Below are 22,356 nucleotides of genomic sequence, written 5' to 3'. Positions count from 1 at the left end.
CCCATTCAATCCCCTTTTAGCACAAACTAATAGAACCCAATTGTTTACTATATATAACTTTGCATATGATCAACCTTTCGTCTATCCACATGAACCATGACTTTTTTTATAGATGGACAGATGATTCATAATAGGCTAGATTTATGTAATATGGCGATTGTTTATTCTCCAGCTTGATTATGTTTCACTGTGATAATATAGTTAAATGATGATAATTGGGTCTAATTGTGAATTTCACACGTTGTAGGAGTGAGTAGCACGTATGAGGACTTAAAGCTATGATTGGAGCTAAATTGAAGCAAGAAAAGCCCCTAGGAGCAGAGTACGTGGGAAGACGAGAAAAAGAAGAGATGAAATAAAGACCTGGACTAGCACGGCCACTAGCGTGACCGCGCTAGCCCAGATGGTCGAGGCAGAATGATAGGGCATATGCGCGGTCACTAGCGCGTCCACTAGCGCGACCGCGCTAGCCTTGTTCCGAGAAAGTAAATTTCAGATGTAAAATTGGAAGTTGGGGGGCAAATCCATTCAACCTATAGAAGGTCTAGCTCGCCCAAGAGATTATTATCAAGGTTTTTATAGCTTAGTTGAAGGCAAGGAGAGCCAAGAGGCAAGGATGATAATTCAACATCGAGTTCTTCCTTTCTTTCATTTTGTTTTTACGATTTGTGATGAATTTGAATATTGTTATGTTGAACAATAGTGTGAGTAGCTAAATATTTTAGTCTAAGGTTTTGATGGAACCTATTGAAGAGTGAACTTCTTGTTATATTAATATAGTTTGCCTGGTTTAACCTCTATTTGTTCAACTATGTTCTTGTTGTAGTTAATTGATAGGATCCTCAATTAGTTGTGCCTATTTAGTGTGCATAACTCGGGAGAGAGTGCGTATTCAGGTAATTGTTGAACAACACCACTCCCAAAGTATATGAGGGATCAATAACCGAGGGTTTAAAGGTGGGATTAGGGATAACGAAACCTTGGGTGCGATCTAAGTGAGCTGTAATTAAAGCCAGCTAGCATATCTCGGGAGAGTATGTCTAGTAAAATGTAGTAATTACTCGGGAGAGAATTACAATATACAGAACGCTCATGATCGGTAGAGAATTCTTAGGCAAAATTATAGAAGACATAGCGGGAAGGATTCCGACATTTGGGGAAATCATAACTCTAGACCTCCTTAATCTTGTCTCTAACCCTTAGTATCTATAGTTGTTAATTTACTATTTTAATTTGTTAGTTAGTTAGTTAGTTAAACACAAGAATCTTAATATCTATAAATTAGGAATTTTTCAAGCTTGAATTCTTGGTGATAGTGAACAACTGTAGCTAAGCCTTAGTTCTCTGTGGGATTCGACTCCGGACTTGTAAACCGGACTATATTTGCAATGACCAATTAATTCTTTTTATAAGGAATAGTTGGGCGTGATCAAATTTTTGGCGCCGTTGCCAGGGAATTAACGGTGTTATCAATTACAATTGAAAGAAGTACAAAAATTCTTAGTGTAATCAGTTTTCTCTATACTCAATCTTTACATTGAAATTTTAACGTTTGTTGACTTAGTTGTATATGTGCATGCCTAGAAACTCATCGAGAACTAGTGAAGTATTTGAAGCATTATCAGATCCCGAGAGAGTTTTCAAGGCCTTAATCGGGCCAACTGGAAAAACAAACAACTGAACAATTCGAAATAGACATGGGAGATCACGAAGAAGACCCAGCTGTACCAATAGCGCTAGTGGCACCTCTTGTGCCAGAGGCTGCTCTCTATGACTGGGCACAGCCCACAACTAAAAATCTGGCCACAACAATTGTAGTCCCGCAGATACAGGCTGAATCATTCCAAATCACAAATAACATGTTGCACTTGTTGCAAAACAAGGGACTATTTTTGGGGTCACAAGTCAAAGATCCTCAACAGCACTTGAAGAATTTCCTATCAATCTGTACAACCTAAAGGCAGCCCAACGTAACTCCGAAAGCAATCAAGCTGTTATTGTTTCCATTCTTAGTGATAGGAGCTGCCCAGACTTGGTTAAACTCACTCCCCATAAATTCCATAACAACTTGGGAGGAGTTAGTCAAGCAATTCGCGAACAAGTTCCACCCACCCAACAAGACTACTCAACAAATTGATGCAATTTTGAGTTTTAAACAGAGACCAATGGAGACACTACATGAAATATGGGAACGTTTCAAGGGGATGCTGGTTATATGTCCACACCATGGTATTCTAGATTTGATGTTGGGACAATAGTTTTACATAGGATTGTTAGATAGTGTGAAGAACATTGTTGATGCTTCAGCTGGTGGAGCATTTTTGAGCAAAATATGGAGAGAAGGCCAGAGTCTGCTTGACAAGATGACATAGAATTCGGGATGGACAACCAGGAATGCACCTATCACTCCAGTGGTTCACTCAGTGACCTTAGATCCATCCAACTCCATGGCTGAAAATATGGCCACCTTATTGACACAGATGAGTATCCTCACCAAAAAGGTGGAGGAGTCTGGGCAGAAGCAGTAGGAACACATCGTAGATACTACCAATGGGGGCTTGTGCACATCTTGCATTAGTCAGCCAATTGGTAACCAGTGGAATGCAGAACAAGATCATCATCACTACCCTGAAGACATGAACTATGTGTCTAATTATGGAGGACAGAGACAGAGTGGTCAGAATTGGGGCCAGCAAATTCAGCCGTATAGGCCAGTCCAGCCACAGTTCAACAATAGGAATATAGGAGGTGTGAGACCTCCTAACAATATGGCACCTTACCCAAGGCCACATGGATATAATAATCAAAATCAATAGCAGGGGTACCACCCTTCTCAGCAGCAGTATGGTGGACAGCAGGAAGATGGGTTTGCTAGACATGAGGCAATGATGCAGCAGGTTATTAGGTCTAATGCAAAAATTAATGAAAGAGTAGATGCACATGATTCAGATATCAAGAATATTGAAGTGCAGATGGGCCAAATTTCGATGTCTCTAAACAATCGTCCTCATGGGACATTACCTGTAGACACTCAAATAAACCCAAAAGATCAAGGCCCGAAGCAGCTGATGGCAGTGAGTCTATGGAATGGCAAAGATTTAGATATGGAGAAAGAGAGGGATCGAGAAAGCATACAAGCTGAGACACTCATACCCGTGCCTATTGAGCTAAATGAGTCAATGAAACTGACAGAGGTGACAGTCCAGCCTGCCCAAGAAGAACATAACATTTAGATTGAGACTACGAAAGAAGCTGATACAGCCAGGAACAAGTAGTTGAGGTGGCAGCTGATAAAGAGCAGTCCCAAATTATTGCGAAGAAGAGACCTCCTGCACCATTCCCTTAGAGGCTGGTTAAGTACCAAAAAGAGGAGCAATACAAGAAATTCTTGGAGATGCTGAAATAAATCCAGGTAAATATTCCATTGATAGATGCTTTGAAAGAGATGCCTGGGTATGCAAAAATGATGAAGGACTTAATGTCCCGAAAATTCGATTTCCAAGACTTGGCCACGGTGACTCTTACTCAGACATGCAGTGTAGTAGTGACTAAACCAATTACAGAGAAGCTATTTGACCCAGGGAGCTTTACAATTCCCTGCACTATTGGTAATTTTGCTTTTGCTAAGGCACTTTGTGATCTAGGGGCCAGCATAAATCTTATGCCCCTGGCGATTTATAAGAGGCTAGGGATTGGAAGAGCTAGACCCACCTCTATGTTGTTGCAGCTGGCTGACAAGACTGTGAAAAGACCCTCTGGTATCCTGGATGATATGTTGATCCAGGTGGGGAAATTTGTGTTCCCTGTAGATTTTGTGATCTTAGACTGCAAGGTGGATAAAGAAATTATCATAATTTTGGGAAGGCCGTTCTTGGCCACTGGGAGAGCTCTCATTGATTGTGAGACCGGGGAGCTCAAGATGAGATTGAACGATGAAAATATAACATTCAATGTGCAGAAATCTATGAGGCAACCAAGTGAATTCGCCAATCGCTCTCTTATTGATGCCATGGATGTAATTGTAGAAACTGATGATGAGATGCTGACTATTAAAGACCCTCTTGCTGCATGTCTGATGAATCTAGATGAGGTGAATAGAGAAGAACTAGCGGAATGGGTGTTGGCATTAGAGGGCAGAGGGTTCTGGGATAGAACTCTTAAATTTGAGCCTTTGCATTTAGAAAATAGAGAAACTCCTCCAGCCAAGCCATCTATCGAAGAACCACCAAAGCTGGAATTGAAGCCACTGCCCGCCTATCTCAGGTATGAGTTCCTTGGACCTGACTCCACATTACTTGTTATTATCTCATCTAGTTTGTTAGATGTGAAGGCACAACAACTCTTGCAGGTACTCAAAGAGTGTAAGACTGCCATTGGGTGGACCATGGCAGACATTAAGGGGATCAGCCCCGCCTACTGTATGCATAATATTCTGCTGGAAGAGGGACACAAACCTTTCAGGGAACACCAAAGAAGGCTGAACCCAAGCATGAAGGAAGTGGTGAAGAAAGAAGTGATAAAGTGGTTAGATGCGGGAATCATTTTCCCAATCTCAGACAGCAGTTGGGTTAGCCTAGTACAATGTGTTCCTAAGAAGGTTGGCATGACGGTGATCAAAAACTATAACAATGAACTGATTTCAATAAGAACCGTCACAGGCTGAAGAATTTGCATGGACTATAGAAAGTTAAATTTGGCCACCCGGAAAGACCACTTCCCATTTCCCTTCATTGGTCAGATGTTAGATAGATTGGAAGGGAGGTCACACTTCTGTTTTCTGGATGGGTACTCAGGGTACAATCAGATCTCCATTGCACCAGAGGACAGAGAGAAGACCTCCTTCACTTGCCCATATGGGATTTATGCTTTTCGGAGGATGCCATTTGGCCTATGCAATGCACCCGCCACATTTCAAAGGTGCATGATGGCTATATTCACTAACATGGTAGAGGACATAATAGAGGTATTCATGGATGATTTCTCAATGGTGGAGAACTCATTTGATGAGTGCCTTATAAATCTGACTCGTGTACTGAAACGGTGTATTGAGACTAACCTGTTTCTTAATTGGGAGAAGTGCCATTTCATGGTACAAGAGGACATAGTCTTAGGGCATCGGGTGTCAAGTAAAGGAATTGAGGTGGATCGTACTAAAGTTGACGTGATAGCAAAGTTGCCACCTCCAACTTCAGTCAAGGCAATCAGGAGCTTCCTCGGGCATGCTGGTTTCTACTTGAGATTCATAAGAGACTTATCAAAAATTGCCAACCCTCTCTGTAAGTTATTAGAAAAACATCACCCTTTCTTGTTTTCTGATGATTGCCGGGTAGCATTCGAGGAGTTGAAAAAGAGGCTAGTCACAGCACCCATCATTGTTGCCCCCGACTGGGAGCAACTATTCGAACTCATGTGTGATGCCAGTGACTATGCAGTGGGAGCAGTGCTGGGACAGCGGAAAGACAAGATAATGCATCCAATCTACTATGCTAGTCGAACGATGAGTAGAGCCCAGTTGAACTACACTATCACTGAGAAGGAGATGTTGGCTGTGGTGTTTGCTTTCGACAAAGTCAGATCGTACCTGATTGGTTCTAAGGTAATTGTATACACTGATCATGCAGCTCTCAGGTACTTGATTGAGAAGAAGGAGTCTAAGTCGCACCTGATTCGTTGGGTACTGCTACTGCAAGAATTCAACCTCGAAATTCGTGATCGTGAGGGCACAAAAAACAAAGTTGTTGACCATCTATCATGACTTGAGGGAGCTGAAAACTCAGTTGCGGTTGAGGACATTCTGGAAACCTTTCCAGATGAGCAGTTTCTCGCTACTAGTCTTGAGGAAGTACATGGTATGCAGACTTTGCAAATTACCTGGCCAGCGGTATAGTTCCCTATGACATTTCCTCTATTCAAAAGAAAAAGTTTTATCGTGACTGTCGCATGTATTATTGGGATGAACCTTACCTATTTCGAATATGTGTTGACAATATGATCTAAAGGTGCGTCCCCGAGATAGAACAATCTTCTATTTTGTAGGCATGTCATGCATCAGTGTATGGAGGGCATTTTGGAGGAGTCAGGACAGCTACGAAAGTGCTAGAGGCCGGTTTCTTTTGGCCAACAGTGTTTAAAGATACGCACCAATGGATGAAGGGCTGCAATGAATGTCAGCGAATAGGGAATATTTCCCATCGCCATGAGATGCCCATGAACCCGATTCAAGAGGTGGAAGTGTTTGATGTCTGGGGAATTGACTTCATGGGACCCTTCGTCAGCTCCTTTGGCAATAAGTACATACTTGTTGCTGTGGATTACATGTCCAAATAGGTAGAAGCTGCAGCGTTGCCTACTAATGATGCAAGAGTGGTGGTGGAATTTTTGAAGAAGAACATATTCACCCGTTTTGGGTCCCCGAGAGTGATTATCAGTGACGGAGGCACCCACTTCTGTAATAGAGCCTTCAAAAAGTAGCTAGAAAAGTATGATGTATGCCACAAGGTGGATACCCCTTATCACCCGCAGACCAGTGGACAGGTGGAAGTGTCTAATAGAGAAATAAAGAGTGTATTGACCAAGACTGTAAACACTACAAGAACTGATTGGGTGAAAAAGCTAGATGATGCACTCTGGGCTTATAGAACTGCTTTTAAAACACCAATTGGTATGTCACCATATAAGTTGGTGTTCGGGAAGGCATGCCACTTGCCAGTGGAACTTGAACATAAAGCTTGGTGGGTGTGAGCACGTTATTTTTGCCTTATGTGAATTACTCCCATAAATTCAAGAAAAATAAATTTTTCCTATTATTTGCAATTTCGTAGATTTTTGTAGCATTTTTCGTTATTTGCTTGCATTTGTCTGCGCATGTTAATTTTGCTTAATTCATGAAAATACAAAAATATGTTGCATGTTGCATTTAGGATTTAATTTTACATTTTTTAGATTAATTAACAAATTAGTTGTTTTATAAGAAATGGAAAAATCACAAAAAAACTTATTTTTACACTTTTTAATTTTAGTTTTGAATTTTGGTAGTTTTTCCTTTAATTCGGTTTTTAATTAATTGTGGTAACTATTAGTTAAAGCTAATTAATTCAATGTGGCAGGATTAATTTGATTTAGGAATTAGTTTAGGTTTTATTTTTATTTTTAAGAAATTGAAAAAGAATTTGAAAATAGAAAAAAAAATTGAAGTAAGAGAGAAAAGAGTCTGAATTGGGCTAGATCTATTTAATTTCCCCCCAGCCCAAATAAAATCTCCCCCATACCCGTTTAACTGAGCCCAAACCCGCCCTTTACCCGATCTAACCCCCCCTTTCTTTGATTGAAACGACACCGTTTAATTCACTTTGATCTGGACCATTGATCTCAGTAGATCAAACGGTCCGGAACTGACTCAATATTAGTATTTAAATGTCCGAACCCCTAACCCCCCCGGTCTCATCTCTCAAACTCACCATCCTCAAAGACGACTGAAACAAAACCCTAGAAGCCATCCCCTTTTCCACCGCTCCCAGCCGGCGGTGCCGATCCCAAACAGACCCAAACTAACACCCTACAATTCCCATGACCCCCTCATACCAAATCCACAATTATCTTCCTTCGAAGCAGACTTGAACCTCTCGAATATTGGATCAATGATCTGAACCCTAAAACCCCCAAAGTCCCTGATTTGAGTTTTCCTGAAGATTTAGGCCTATTCCGACTTTATTCGTGTGTTCTTGGTAAGAACACACTATTAAGGTCGAATTGGGCCGAAAATTAGAAGGTTTTGAAGATTCGATCTTCGTTTCTTACTGGTCCGAGTTTGTCTTTACGTATTTTTCTCTTCTTTACCTTTTGTTATTTAATTTCTGTTTCTTTGTTCTCTTCTCATCTTATTCTACTCTTTCTTTTAGTTTTCTGATTTTTATTTCCTATTTTTTCATTTCTTCACACCGTCTATATCTGCATGTTAGTTTTAGGTTGTTATTGTTTATGTTATGGTGCTAAGTTTAGACGTATTAGATTTTGCTTCTGTTTGGGCCTGAATTTTTTGAGTTTTGAGACTATGTAATTGAATATTCAAGAAGTTTTTGAGCTTTCAATCTTGATTTGAATTGGGAAATCAAAGAGCCCAAAAGAGAGTTGAATTGGTTTTTTTAACAAACCCATTAACACTCTGAATTGGGTCAATTTGACACATACTCTACCTGGCCCAGGGGTAATAACAAGGGTCATAAAAGGGTAGTCTAGGAATTTAGGCTAGGGGAATCTTATGTAACAGACTGAGGAAGCTTCTAGGAAGCTGGGTTGGGGACTGGGCTGAAAATCTGTTCTTTAACCTATGGATTTCTAAGCAAAAACCAAAATTCCAAAAGGGTCTAATTGCAAAATCTGATTTCTTTAGGCTTCCCTAAAACCTTGCCTATAAAGGCATCCTTTCCTTCCAGCTCAAGGGAGAAATTTTTAGAAAAAATCCTGCAAAAACTAAGATGGCTAAAAAACTTTGGAAAGCACACTGATTTCTCTGCATTTCTAGGCTGAAAATCACCACAATTCTGCTTGTTTATCTCCTTCAGATTAGCTACAACTATTGAACTTTCTTTGGTTGTATTTCTGGGTTGAAAGATGGTTTGAGATTGGTTTGAAGTCGGGTGTTGATTCAGTGATTTTCTATTGTTCTTCCGACTAGTTTTAAGTTGTTTTGCTGGTTATTTCCTTAATCTGGGCCTTTTTCTGCTGTTATTGTTGTCCACTGATTCTTCACTTGCTCTATTTCTTTTCTCATTTCTAGGTAGTCCTTTGAAACTATGATGGAACTGAAGTCTGATTAAGTTTGTCTAAAGATCTGTGAGCCTGAGTTGGAATTTAAATGGAAAACACTAGTTCTTGATGTAATTACTGCTAGATTCTACCATCTTATGTTATTAAATTCCCTCAGTTCTGTTGTCATTTAGTTTTCCTGCATGTGTTTGTTTGTTTATTCATGTTAGTAGCTTAAGTTTATGTTGGTAAGTTGGAATAAGAGTTTAAATTCAGAATGTTGGCTTGTAATAATGATTGAAATCTATTGTATGTGTGGACTGTTAGACGTGTTGTAGTATGAGGCCAGTTTTGCAATGACATTTTTTGTCCAGATCTATAGAAGTGTTTGTGTTGCTTTTGGAAATCCATTTGAAGTCTCAATCTGTTAGTCGTAAGGTTTATTCATAAGATATGTTTGATGGAAAATGAAAAGGGGTTGCAAGGTTATTACTGTAGAGTGTATGAAACTTGGATCCAACATGTTTACAGAATAATGCCTAGCATATATATGGTTCTTGAGTTGTAGTTTGATAGAGTAGATCTTGTGTTAGTATGGTTTGATAAATGGTTTACTAGTTGAGTTTCATATTGTAGCATTTGCAGCCTTAATGTGTCACTGTTGGATAGTAGGTGAAGTTATTTTGTGTGAGAGGTGATCACTTATGGCCTCAGTATGGCTTTGACTCTCACATGCGCTTGCTAATTGTTAGATGAGTCAATTCATGCTCGCATGAGATTTGTTTGGAGTGCTGACAAGTTTCAGCCATTTTTTTAGTTCATTTGCTCTTAATTGCTTTCAGTAAAGTCTCTCTATACAAAGGCACAAAATGCATGAGTTTTGTAATTTATTTCATGATTGTTTGTTTCGATTGGTAGTATAAGGGACATGAACTCAAGTAAACAGTTTGGGTATAGTTGATTTTTTTTTAAATGAAAAAGTTATCATTGATGTGTCCTTGTTGCCATTTTAATTAGTGGATTGGGATTCGGGAACAGAAGTTTTATTGGGGAATTTAGTTCACTTTATAAATCATTGAAATCTAGAAAAATGGCTTTAAACCAATTTAGTTGGTATTTTAATGAATTGTGCTTTAAATGTTCAGTGTTTCTTTGCTGGGGGTTCATGTCCACCCGTATAAGCCCATGAGGCTTCCAACACGTTTCTTGAATTTGGGGCTGCTCTTTGGGCCTAATCTTTTAAAAAATAGGATGCTTGCGGATTCTGTCCCTTTGGCCCAAAAGGCCTCATAAGAATTAATAGTTGACTTCCTTGTAATTGGATTAACGACTAGCCGAAGTAAGTTGAACCTCAATTCGGGTTGGATTTAATGTGTCCCTTACTAAGTAGTGCTCTCCAAATTATTTGAAGTGTGCCATATTTAACAACACAAATAGTTATGGCCCTCATTTAGTTAATATTTTTTAATCCTTAGAAATCGAGTTGTACCATTTAGTAAATTTTCCATGGCCCTCGCAAACTTGAAAATGCGTAGTTGCTTTAGGCGCGCAATTTAAATTAATTTCCTTAAACTCGGGTGTGCATTTCATGTGAACCAAATCCAAATCTCAACAATGTTAAATAAAATGTTTCGTGGACCGCGGGTGCATTTCATGTGGCGTGGTTCAAGACATGTTTTAGATAACGTTGAATCTTCCTAAAATTAATTAAAAGCGGTTAATAAGCTAAAATATATCATAGGCTAAAACATGTATTAAAATCAGATAATAGGCCAATTATAACAGTTGAGCGACCATGCTAGAACCACGAAACTCGGGAATTCCTAACACCTTCTCCCGGGTTAACAGAATTCCTTACCCGGATTTCTGTGTTCGCGGACTGTAAAACATAGTCAATATTTCCTCGATTCGGGATTTAAATTGGTGACTTGGGACACCATAAATTATCCCAAGTGGTGACTCTGAACTTAAAAAATAATCACGTTTCGATTGTCACTTTAAGTTGGAAAAAACTCCCATATACCCTTCCAGAGGGTAGGAAAAAGGAGGTGTGACAGCTCTGGCGACTTTGCTGGGGATCGAACCCAGAATCTCTGGTTCAGGGTTCAGAATTCGAGCTTAGATGAATTGTTATATTTGGCTTTATTTATTATCTGTTTTTATTCACATGTTTTGACCTAATGTGCTAAATGTTGCTTTTACCGCTTTGATATTCCGTGAACTGTATATATACTGCTACGAAACCCTTCTTCTCTCTGAGTCTTCTAAATCATTTGAGAAGGGTGAACTTCATGTGGCTTCTCTTCTATCTAGAGTCTTATCCAATTTTAGAATGAGGTTCGGACAAGTTGCAAAACCGGTGAAGCTTCTGTATTCCAGGTACGCTGGCCCCCCTCCAGCTCGAGCTGTCCGCTCGGGTAAGCTAGGTCTAGAACAATAAGCCTAGGTTTTAAACCTAGTATAACAAAACCTCATGTCGGATCCCTAGTAGGAACATTTGTTTGTATCACGTGCATTTTACTTTGGAGACTCAACATAGGGGTTGAGTCTGTCTAGGACAGGTGTACCCAAAATGAAAAAACCATCCTGATGCATCCTACTTGCTACTTGTGCATTTATTTGCTTCGGATTTGCATGTTGATTGGCTTATAAATAATTAGAGGAGAGTTGGAGAAGAAAAGTCAGTGTGAGGGCTAAGAGAGATAATTACCCGTTTTTGAAAAATCAGTGTCCAAAAATATGCTGAAACTTTGCAAAATTCTGAAAAACATTTTTTGTTTTTTTTTAAAAAATAGTAGGTTTTTAGTTTTTTTTTCCGTCAAATCTGCCTGAACTACCCCAGTTTGATTCTCACCGGATGTGGGATACGTAGGCAACCCCCATCGGGTCCAACTTCCTTTTTATAAAAATAACCCCAAAAGAACAAAAAATTCATTTTATTGTAAATGATGTAAGGTGATGCCATTCTTGTCAAAAATAGACGAATGTCCCCAAAAGGGTGCCGGAAGGCTGTTTTTGCAAGAACAACCGTCGTTGGTCATGTTTCAAAGTTTTGGCCGGTTAGGAAACACAACCTTAAAATCTTCTTCCTCGAATTGCTGAAAGGCCGTATTGGCAAAGCCAGATATTTTATGAAATTTTTTGAAAAAATAGTGATAACTTTTTCTTGAGTCAAAATGAGTCATAATTTATCTCTTAATTAAAATCACCCTAATAAATGTGCAGGATGAGCACAAATGAAAATGAACCCTTCGTAGCTCTTAAAGAGATCCCCTTACAGCTCCACATGTGGTGGAACGATTTAGGGAAAGGCAGTAAAGGAACTGTGGTCAAGGTTTTGGGTGGCCTTATCGGACGTTTGAACACCAAGCCAAGATTGGACGTGATTGAAGCCTTAATACCTTTTTAGGATCCGACTCGTAATGTGTTCTGCTTTTCTAACTTTGAGATCACACCCACGCTAGAGGAAAATGCGGGTTACGCCGGCCTCAGTGGAAACCTTAGAAGTCTTTACCCTGTGTCACCAAGACCGGTATCTCCACACAAATTTCTCGACATGTTGAGTATTAGCCGGGACGTTCAGGATGGGAGTTTGTCTGAAAGGTATTGCACTTTCCAATTCTTGTACCAACGCTATGGTAAACCCCAAGTATTTGAAGACCAAACATCTGTTTGACTCATACCGGAAATAAAGATAAGTGGGAGGCAAGGCGAGGTTTTGTAATCTGTCCATGAGGAGACGGCAACATAGAATTGGGCCTCGTGAGAATGGTTGATGTTGCAATCAAGAAAGCTAATGGCACTTTGGTTCCCCTAATCTTATCTGAGATTTACCGAGCTTTGACCATTTGCCGAGAAGGGGGAAATTCTTCCAAGGCTGCAACTTACTACTACAATTGTGGATACAGGAACATCTCTACCACCGTGTCGGGTATATGAACCATGGTATGTCCGATTTGAATTGCATCGAAGGATTTGAAAGCCGAGTGGTGGGTATTGCATTTCCAGAGGGTATTGAGGCTTGGTTTGCACTCTTAAGTTCTTTCACTACCGATAAGATTGAGTGGGCGTTCGGATGGCTTCTTGTCACCAAAGTAGTATACATGTCAGCCGAAGTGTGTTATCTTTTCCTGATGGGCATCCGGAGCATCTAACTGTATGCTCCTCACAAGGTTTTGCGCCAACAAGGCAGATTTCAAACCATTCCCTTGACGATGATTTGAGTATCCATGTCGTTGAATTGGGACCAAAGGCCGCATTTCCGGAAGGAAGAGTTTGCCAGTTGCAGAATGAATGTAGATTTCTTGAACCTAAGACCATGGTCCGGGATTTAGCTAGAGGTGAGGTAGACCCCAAGTATGTTATTTGGTTCGGCAAAAGGTTTCAGATTCCTGAGAGACCTGCTAAGAGAGCTCATGTTCAACAATTCACTAATGACTCGCAAGAACGGTGGGGCTAGTTAGCAAAAGAAGAAAGCTACAGAGCTAAAATAAGTAAGTGAGAAGGACAAATCAAGGACCTCAAGTTTGGAAACAGTATTCAGGCGGCCACAGATGAAGGGGAAAAGAAAAAGCTGACTCACGAAAATGAAGCCCTCAAAGCTCAAATCCAAAAAATGAGAATAGCTGCTAGAAATTCAGAAAGAAGCCGAGCGGATGAAAGGCTTATAAGCAGTTTGAGAAAGAAAGCACTTGAGTGTCAAGATGACCTAGAAAAGTCTGAGGCCAGTCTAGCGAAAGTCCGGGCCCAATTGGCAAAGAATGCAGAAGGGCGGGCACAGTTTGTACAACAAATGAAAAGAAAATATGAAGGGACAATCACCAATCTGAAGAGAAAAGTAACTACCCTTGAGAATGAGGCAGTCAAGCAGGCTAAGGACTTTAAAGTTGATAAGGAACATTGTTATGCTTTGATGGCTTATATAGAGGAAGAAATGCAACAATTACAAAATCAAAATCATCACGACACTCAGGTGTTAGAAGCCCGAAATCAGTAGGTCGGGCATCTTCCTCAGGAAAAAGGTAGAATCCGAGAGAGGGTTAGAGCCATTGCCAACTACATTGTCGTGAAATGCCAAGCATGTGAGGACATGACTTGTACCACTTTCTTTGCTGCAATGATGACATTTGTCCGCCAGATAATGAGTGATTTGGAGCGGCTTCAAGGGGATCTCGCACATAGGCCCATGGCGAGACCGAATGATGTCCCACGGGCCCTAGGATCATTTGAGGCATTGGTGTATTCGTGATTTTACTCGAGTCTGTATTTTCTTTCTATTGGAGTCTGTTAGTCTGTTTTCGAGTCTGTATTTTCATCTTTCTATTGGAGTCTGTTAGTTTCCTATTTCGAGTCTGTTAGTTTTTATGGTTAAGAGGAGTCGTTGTAATCAAAGCGTTTTATTTTTATGGAAAATTTGAAAGTCCCAAAATGTTTTTATTATTTATTTTTACACTTATCCCCCAGAACTACGCAAAGATCTGATTCACGCGGGTCATGATACGTAGGCAATCTCCATAGGATTCGATCATAAACCAAAGAAAAAAGAAGAAGGAAACAATGGCAAAACGAGAGAGAGAAGTGAGAGAATAAAGAACAACGAGAAATCAAGCAAAGAAAGGCAGAAAAAAAAGAAATAGTAAAAGAGAATTTGCAAATGGAAATAAGGGAAAGCTAGGATGATGCAAGCAACCGATCAAATGCATAATAGAAACGGTTAACTGCTTAGGTTCATTACATTCCCCAAATGTGCGGCTGCCTATCTATTAAACCCTGATTGCTAACAAGTTTGTTGTTTTCATCAGTACCACACAGGTGGTTAGTTTGTTTGGCATTCTGGCAGATGCGAGTGTTATCGATCCTTCGAGAGAGGGGGAAGAGTCAGATGTTAATTTGAAAGAAGAGATGTATAAGCTGAAATAACAGATGGACGAGATGTACCAAGCATGGGTAAAAGGACACCCACCACCACTTTACCCCGCCAACCCTACCTTTGTCCCGCCATTGGCTCAGTCCAAGGAACCTCCCACAGCCGATTCATCCCCGGGCTTTCCCATGAGGATGCTCCTCAAAATAATAAAAAGAGGAAGAAGGCTTCTGGACCAAAAAGCAACCCAAGCAAGAAGCGGTTCAAAGGAAATTTCTACAACTGTGGGAAATCTGGACACAAATCTACAGATTATCGTGCTCCAAGGAAAGACAAGAAGAAAGGTCAAGCAAACATGATTGAAAAGCACAAAAATATTAATGACTTACGTGCTATGCTTTCTGAATGCAACCTGGTGGGAAATCCTAAGAAATGGTGGATTGATTCTGGAGCCACTCGTCATGTTTGTGTTGTTAGAAAAGCGTTTGCTACATATGCTCCCGTTGGACCCAAAGAGACTCTTTCTATGGGAAATTCTACAACGACCAAAATTGAAGGATGTGGCAAGATATTTCTGAAAATGACTTCTAAAGGTGGTGACTCTGAACAACATCCTTCATGTTCATGAGATTAGGAAGAACTTAGTCTCTACTGCACTTCTCATTAAGAACAGATTTAAGTGTATTTTTGTATCTGATAAGGCTGTAATAAATAAGAGTGAGATGTTTGTAGGAAAAGGTTACCTCACTGAAGGCCTTTTCAAACTGAATATAATAGTCGTTGAGAATACTAAAATTTTAGCTTTATTTACTTGAGTCAAATGATTATGGCATATACGTTTGGGATATGTCAATTATAAAACCATGTGAAAAATGATTAATTTGGAAGTATTGCAAGTTTGAATGCGACAAATCAAAATGTCAAATATGTGTGGAATCTAAGTATGTTAAACATCCTTATAAGTCAGTTAAAAGGAATTCAAATCCTTCAGATTTAATTCATACAGATATTTGCGACATGAAGTCAATACCATCTCGCGGTGAAAAGAAGTATTTCATAACATTTATTGACTACAGTACTCGATATTGCTATATTTACTTACTTAATAGTAAAGATAAAGCAATAAAAAAATGAAGTTGAAACGCAACTTAACAATAACAACAACCCAATAAAATCCCACCAATGGGGTCTGGGGAGGGTAGAGTGTATGTTGACCTTACCCCTACTCCAGAGGAGGTAGAGAGACTGTTTCCGGGAGACGCTTGGCTCAGAGATAATAGCACTGTGACAACAAAACCCGAAAGATAATATCAACAACGTGAGAGACAACAAATAAATGAAAAAGCAGTAACACAAATATTATGCAAAAGTGTGAAGCACAACATAAATTGCTAGCAGTGCTTGACAATACACTATCATACTCGTCAATACAAAGAGGGAAACCGGGACAAAGAGGAAAACCGCTCGACTACCCTTTAACCTACAACCCTAATGCTCAACCTGCACACCTCCCCATCAAGAGCCATGTCCTCGAAAATCTTGAGTCGTGCCATGTCCTGTCTGATCACCTCGCCCCAATACTTCTTAGGCCACCCTCTACCTCTTCTCGTACCTGCCAAAGCCAACCTCTCACACCTCCTAACCGAGGCATCTAGGCTTATCCTCTGCACATGTCCGAACTATCTAAGTCGCGCTTCCCGCATCTTGTTATCCACCGAAGCCACGCCCACCCTCTCCCGAATATCTTCATTCCTAATCTTATCCAGCCTAGTGTGCCCACACATCCATCTCAACATCCTCATATCTACTACTTTCATCTTCTAGATATGTGAATTCTTGACCGGCCAACACTCAGGCCCATACAATATGGTTGATCTAATCACCGCTTTATAGAACTTACCTTTGAGTTTCGGTGGCACATTTCTTGAAACACAACTTAACAAGAAAATAAAAATGATAAGAAGTGATAGGGGATGTGAATATAAATCTCTTTTTGAAAAAATATGTTTAGAATATGGAATTATTCATCAAACAACGACCCCTTACATGCCCCAATCCAATGGGATTGTGAAAAGAAAGAATCGATCATTAAAGGAAATGATGAATGCTTTGTTTATAAGTTCTGGTTTGCCACAGAACTTGTGGGGGAGAGGGGGGAAGACATTCTTATGGCTAACCGAATATTAAATCGAGTACCCCATAGCAAAACGCAATCAATTCCATATGAAAAATGGAAAGGAAGGAAGTCCAACTTGAATTATTTTAAAGTGTGGGGGTATTTGGCAAAAGTGCAAGTTCCTAAACCCAAAAGGGTAAAGATAGGACCGAAATCCATTGAATGTGTTTTCATAAGATATGCGACCAATAGTAAAGTACATCGATTTCTGGTGCATAAATTAGATAATCCCAACATTTATAATAATGCGATTATAGAATTAGGTAATGCTGAGTTCTTCGAAAATATATATCCGTATAAAAAGGAATGTGAGTCGATTGGTAAAGAATCTAAACGACCTCAGGAAGAAACAAAAGAAAGTACGTATAATCAGGAGGATTCAAGACGTAGTAAATGTCAAACAACGTCTACTTCGTTTGGACCAGATTTTGTAACTTTCTTATTGAAAAATGAGCCTCGAACATTTAAAAAATCTATGTCTTCTTCGAAATCATTATTTTGAAAAGAGACAGTCAATAGTGAAATACAATCCATATTGAACAAACATACATAGGAATTGGTTGATCTTCCTCCTGGAAATAAATCGTTGGGTTCTAAATGGATTTTTAAGAGGAAAATGAAAGATGATGGTACAATAGATAAATATAAGGCAAGACTTGTAGTCAAAGGGTATACATAATGAGAAGGTTTTGACTATTTTGATACATACTCTCCAGTTACAAGAATTGTGTGCATACGAACGTTAGTATCACTACCTGCAGTTTATGGCCTTGAAATTTATCAAATGAATGTTAAGATGACCTTAAATGGAGATTTGGATGAAGAAATTTACATGGAACAACCTGAAGGGTTTGTGGTTCCAGGTAAAGAAAAGAAGGTATGTAAACTTGTTAAGTCCTTTTAAGGACTAAAAAAAGCACCAAAATAATGGCATGTGAAATTTGACCAAACAATGTTGTCAAATGGTTTTAAGATAAATGAATGTGATAAATATGTATACATTAAAAATGTTCCAAATCACATAGTCATTATTTTCTTATATGTGGATGATATGCTGATAATGAGTAATGATATTGCCAACATAAATGCGACTAAGCGTATGCTAACTAGCAAGTTTGATATGAAGGACCTGGGAGTTGCCGATTTAATTCCAGATATTAAGATCCATAAGACTCCTCAAGGTCTGGCATTTTCACAATCTCATTATATTAAAACAGTACTTGAAAAATTCAAGCAATTAGATTTTAAAGTTGCAAAGACTCCAATTAACGTGAATCTTGCACTAGCAAAGAACAAAGGCAAAAGCATATTACAATTGGATTATGCTCGTATGTTGGAATGTTTAATGTATATCATGAATTGTACACGACCAGATATAGCTTGTGCTATCAGTAAATTGAGTCGATACACGATTAATCCAGATTAATATCATTCATGGTAATGAAATGAGTTTTGGGATATTTAGAACATACCTAGGACTTTGCTTTGCACTACAGTAAGTATCTTGCGGTGATTGAGGGATACTGTGATTCAAATTGGATCACCGATTCAACTGATCCAAAATCCACAAGTGGATATGTATTCATTATTGGTGGAGGAGTGGTATCTTGGAAGTCGTCCAAACAAACTTGTATTTCCCGATCTAAAATGGATGTTGAGTTCATAGCCTTAGATAAAGCCGGTGAAGAATCTGAATGACTCCAAAATTTCTTGGAAGATATTCCATTTTGGCCCAAACCGTTGGCTCCAATATGTATACATTGTGATAGTCAAACGAAAATTGGAAGGGCTAGGAGCGTTATGTATAACGGTAAATCTCGTCATATACGACGAAAACATAAAACCGTTAGGAACTTAGTCTTTAGAGGAATTATCACGAATGACTACGTAAATTCAAGCGATAATGTGTCGGATCCACTTACGAAAGGCCTAACTAGAGAGGTAGTTGAGAAATCATCGAGGAAAATGGGACTATGGTCGAGGACAAGTCATTGTGGCGGTAACTCTACCTAGAATATTGGAGATCCCAAAATCTAGGTTCAAGGAGATCAAACAAAGTCATTAATGATGGTTCAACATTGTCAACTAAAATTTGGTCCATTCTCATGATGAGACAATGTTCAGTACCAAGGATAAAGCATTAAGGCTTTTTAATGGTTTCTAAATTTGATACGGGGTATATCAAATAGTGTATATACGGGATGTCACGCTTAGGAATCACCTATGTAAGTGTGAAGTGTTAGCCGCTTCAAGGAGAAATTTGTAAGGCCAGTTCTCTACGCACTTATGAAACCAGGCGGTGTTCGTGGCTGAAACAAACACAACAATAAGAACCAAAACGGTTAAAGGTTGATTGTGTGACTTATGATTGTCTAGGTATACACCAAAGTTTGACGGTTTAAAGATATTAAATCTACCGATTGACCGAGTATATCTGATATTAGTTCACTACAGAAAGTTCAAAGGGAAACCTACTTATCCATATGCGATTAAGTTTGCTTGCGAATCACACAGGTTTCCATGCATATTATTGTTATATAGCCATTCCCCATTCATGTGGGGGATTGTTGGATTTTAAGCTTAGTTTAGCTTAAAAGAGGGTGAATAGGAAATGGAGGAAAAAATAAAATTTTGATTTTCCCTCATTGACAAAGGGACATTGTCCAATATTGGAGGAGGAAAAGACTTTAGATGGGTATATATACAATTGCTCTTCTTCTAGCTCTTAAAGAGTTAAGAAGAAGGTAAGCCTCGCGATGTCGTCATCGTCGCTCGCTCGGCTCAACTTCGAATTTGTATTGGTCAAATGATCAATCGATTGATTAATTTTTTGGATCAAATTTATTTATTAATATTAAGATCAACGTAGTATTATTTTGATCCAAATTAGCCATTTTTGTAACAGTAAATTAATTTTCCTCCGCGTTTTGATTTCCCATTTTATTTTGCGTAAATAGCCATTTAGGTAATGGCTTTACGTGAACAGTCATAACATGCATTCTGAAGAGTTGCACCTCTTCGTTTAAACTCAACATGTTGGCTATAAATAGCAGACCATTCCCTCAGATTTTTCTTAGGAAAATTCTGAATCTTCTTCTCTTTTCTGCATTGTTTTAACTTCAAAGAAAGCAACAGTAAGTGTGATTTGCTACTGGTGTTCGCTGAAACACTGGGGTTTGAAGTATCGCTACACCATTATGTAATCCGTTCTATCCTGGGAGGAAATAATCCACAACCTCGGGTACTAAGAGGGGATTAAGTTCCTTAAGGAAATACTTTGAATTAAATTCTATTTCTTCTACATTTCTCTTTATACGTTATTTTTCCTTCTCCATAATTATTACAAATAGAGTATATTAACAATATATTTACCATCTCTGGAGCATATGCTATAATTGTGTAAGAATTATATATATGTGTGGCTAGAAATGTACACATTCTTGACTTGTACATTTGCTTATTGGCGATAGGGTTAGTTTAATATATAGCAGAAAGAGAATATTCTCTCAAAAGGAATCAATAACAATATACCCAGTGTGATTCCATAAGTAGGATTTGGAGAGGATAGAATATATGCAGACCTTATATTTATGTTGTGTGAGGTAGAGAGGCTATCTTCAATAGAGTGCCGGCTCAAGAAAACTATTTTCAAAACAAATTTTGAAAATACAAAAGTAAAGATATTATGATGAAATTACTAAAACGTATTGGTAGCAAAAGTAGTAAGATAACCAAAGCAAAGAAAATAATAGTAGTAATAAAATGGAAGAATAAAATAATAACATAATAATAATAAATACTAATAAGGAGAAGACAGAACAAGTAAGGTGCTCTAAACTAGAACCACGTGCTCTCACTGAAAAAGAAAAATCGTTTGACTACCTACTAATATTCTATCCAAGTCCTCGATCTCCATGCTCTCCTATCTAGGGTCATGTCTTCAATGAGTTGAAGATGTGTCATATCCTGTCTAATCAACTCTCCCAATTCTTCTTCGGTGTACCTTTACCTCTTCTTAGACCTATCACTGTCAACCTCTTGTACCTCCTCACTAGGGGCATCTGTGCCCCTCCTCTTCACATATCTGAATTACCTTAGCCTCGCTTCCTTCATTTTGTCCACCATAGAGACCACTTTCACTTGCCCCACATATCTTCTTTCCTAATCATATATCTCTTAGTAGTTAGTATCCCACACATCCATCTAAGCATCTTCATTTTCGCTACTTTCATCTTCTAAATGTGTGCGTTTTTGACTAGCCAACACTCTGTCTTATAAAACATAATCGGTCTAATAACCACTCTATAGAACTTACCTTTAAGTCTTGGTGGTACCATCATATCACATAGGACACCAAATGCTTGCCTCCATTTCATCCACTCCCTCCAATACGACGTGTAATATCATTTTTGTCACGATCCAAATCCCATAATAGGTCGTGATGGCGCCCAACGATGCTACTAGGCAAGCCAATGCATGAACCTCCTCTTAGTTATCCATTTTAATTTTTAAAAATCAATAATTTCATTAAATAAATAGAATTAAATCTAGCACTAATAGAAACATGTGCTTTTTCTTACCAAATTTTTGAGTACAAATAAATCATAAAGTGAAGTGATAACAATAATATTAAATATGACTATGAACATCCACTAAACCCCATCCCCCCCCAAAACCCGGCGTCTGAAGTACATGCGCATCTACTAGAACAATACAACACTAATCCAACATCTGTCTGGAATGTAATATAGACATGATAAACTAATGAATATGATGGAGACTCTATGTGCTGCAGATTGTAACATGGGATGCAACTCACCATAAAGTCCCCTCAACAGCTACGCCTATGCGCCAAGATGACCAGCAAATGTACATGTCTCAATACCTGCACAATCAATGCAAAAATATAGCATGAGTACGTAAATCAACGCGTACCCAGTAAGTATCTCGCCTTACCCCGAAGAAGTAGTGACAAGGGGTCGACATCTACACTTACTAGTGATCCAATAAATCAAGTATAATAAATCTAAATAGGTATGAGGCATGGTTGCGATAATAGTGGGAACAAATATAAGTACATAATGCAATCCTCAACTAAGGAGTAAACACGAAGTCCTCAAATACCAGGAACTTCCTCAAATTGAATACATAATGGTCAACACCAAATAAACGGTCAGGTCTCATGTCAGAAAACTCACGGATACACTGACTTTTTATCAAGTATTACGCACGATTCTACCGATGCGAGCGGCCCGATCGCATAAGAGTGTTTCATAGAATTACCGACACGAGCAACCCGATCCCATAAGAGTGATACAACATCCTACGAGGCGAATGACCTGATCCCATAAGAGTGTGATACATAATCCTGTCGAGGTGAATGACCTGATTTCATAAGATTACGATACATAATCCTGCCAAGACGAATGGCCCGATCTTATAAGAATATGTTACTCTCGAGGCGAACGACCCAATCCCATAGGAGTACTGCTGAGATGCTCAGCCCGATCCCATTAGAATATGAAACTTTAACGGGTCCTTGATCCTACTCACGAATATACGTGTGAGTTAT

At 39.0% G+C, this 22,356-nt stretch overlaps 1 non-coding gene across 1 annotated transcript; it reads right to left on the bottom strand.

The window, feature by feature from the left end:
* Window positions 1-2,126: 2,126 nt before the first annotated feature.
* Window positions 2,127-2,233, bottom strand: LOC138872238 (small nucleolar RNA R71). The gene has a single exon (XR_011400706.1). It is a non-coding gene; the product is annotated as a small nucleolar RNA R71 (small nucleolar RNA).
* Between the last annotated feature and the right edge of the window lie 20,123 nt (window positions 2,234-22,356).

This window comes from Nicotiana sylvestris, chromosome 6 (assembly GCF_000393655.2).
Source record: "Nicotiana sylvestris chromosome 6, ASM39365v2, whole genome shotgun sequence".
Classification (NCBI taxonomy): domain Eukaryota; kingdom Viridiplantae; phylum Streptophyta; class Magnoliopsida; order Solanales; family Solanaceae; genus Nicotiana; species Nicotiana sylvestris.
This window is presented reverse-complemented; position numbering and strand designations above follow the sequence as displayed.